The sequence below is a fragment of the Lolium perenne genome, chromosome 3 (genome assembly GCF_019359855.2).
Source record: "Lolium perenne isolate Kyuss_39 chromosome 3, Kyuss_2.0, whole genome shotgun sequence".
Taxonomy (NCBI): domain Eukaryota; kingdom Viridiplantae; phylum Streptophyta; class Magnoliopsida; order Poales; family Poaceae; genus Lolium; species Lolium perenne.
The window spans coordinates 302035132-302036201 of record NC_067246.2 but is presented as its reverse complement, the minus strand read 5'-3'; the positions used below and the strand labels follow the sequence as shown (position 1 = coordinate 302036201).

General features: G+C 46.2%; 1 non-coding gene across 1 annotated transcript; it reads right to left on the bottom strand.

Annotated features, from left to right (window-relative positions):
- Window positions 1–657: 657 nt before the first annotated feature.
- Window positions 658–743, bottom strand: TRNAY-GUA (transfer RNA tyrosine (anticodon GUA)). Its single transcript is given in 2 exon segments — window positions 658–693; window positions 707–743. It is a non-coding gene; the product is annotated as a tRNA-Tyr (tRNA).
- Between the last annotated feature and the right edge of the window lie 327 nt (window positions 744–1070).

Below are 1070 nucleotides of genomic sequence, written 5' to 3'. Positions count from 1 at the left end.
ATGTACGGGTGTAGACGGATTGGATGGATAATGCTCTTTTCGTATTCTTTGTCATATTCTTTTGCCGCATTGGAGCGGATCATATAGTGATCTACTACGTGGATCCAAGTAGGGATTATATTGGATTGCGGATTCAGAGTGAAAACTGAGGGAACTTGGATCGGAAAGCGGATGTAATTCATGGGCATGCAACTTATGTAATGTAAACAACATGATGAAAGAGTTACTCATGTGGGCAGAACTAGACTTTGGCCAAAACTGCATGCAGATCACATCAAAACTTCCAAAATAGATAAGTTATTAAATAAAAAAAGGGTGATATTTGACTTACGTATTGCGAATTCAAAGCAGAAACGGAGGGAAAGCGGATAAAAGTTTATGGGCATGCAAATTATGCAAACAACATGCTAAAAAACGTATTCAAGCACGTAGCAGTAGACTTTGGCCAAAGCTGCATGGAAATCACAAAATAAATTTCAAAAACAAAATCGCACTAGCCTGCAGATTGCAAATTCGGAGCGAAAACAAAGCGGACACAATTTGAAAGCAGGTAAAAGTTACGGGCTATGCAAACATCACGGTATGTAACGCTGGACTTTTGGCAAAACTGCATGATATCAATCGGATAAAGATTTCGGACGGACAAAAAAAATGAATTCCGACCTGCCGGATTCGAACCAGCGACCTAAGGATTTAATCTGCAACACTACAGTCCTCCGCTCTACCAACTGAGCTAAGGTCGGTTTGTGTTAATGATAATATTACTAACTTTATAAATTAGTTGGCCGGGCGAACGCAGGAAAGGTTTGGGAGCAGACAGGATAACATGGCACATGCGGCTGCGGCGCCGACCTGCCGCCGTGTCGGAGCGGCCCCGCGGTGGCCGGCCCCGGCTGCCCGCCGCCGATAGCGCAAGTCGGACAAGCCACGGAACGGGGGCCTTGGATAGCCTCGAGAGCATTCAAATTGAAGGATCCATCTCCCCCCTCTTCGCGGCACGAGTTCAGTGGCTGGGTGCGTCGTGCTTGACAGTGCCATCTCAGCTGCACGTAGTAGTACGTGCTCACTGC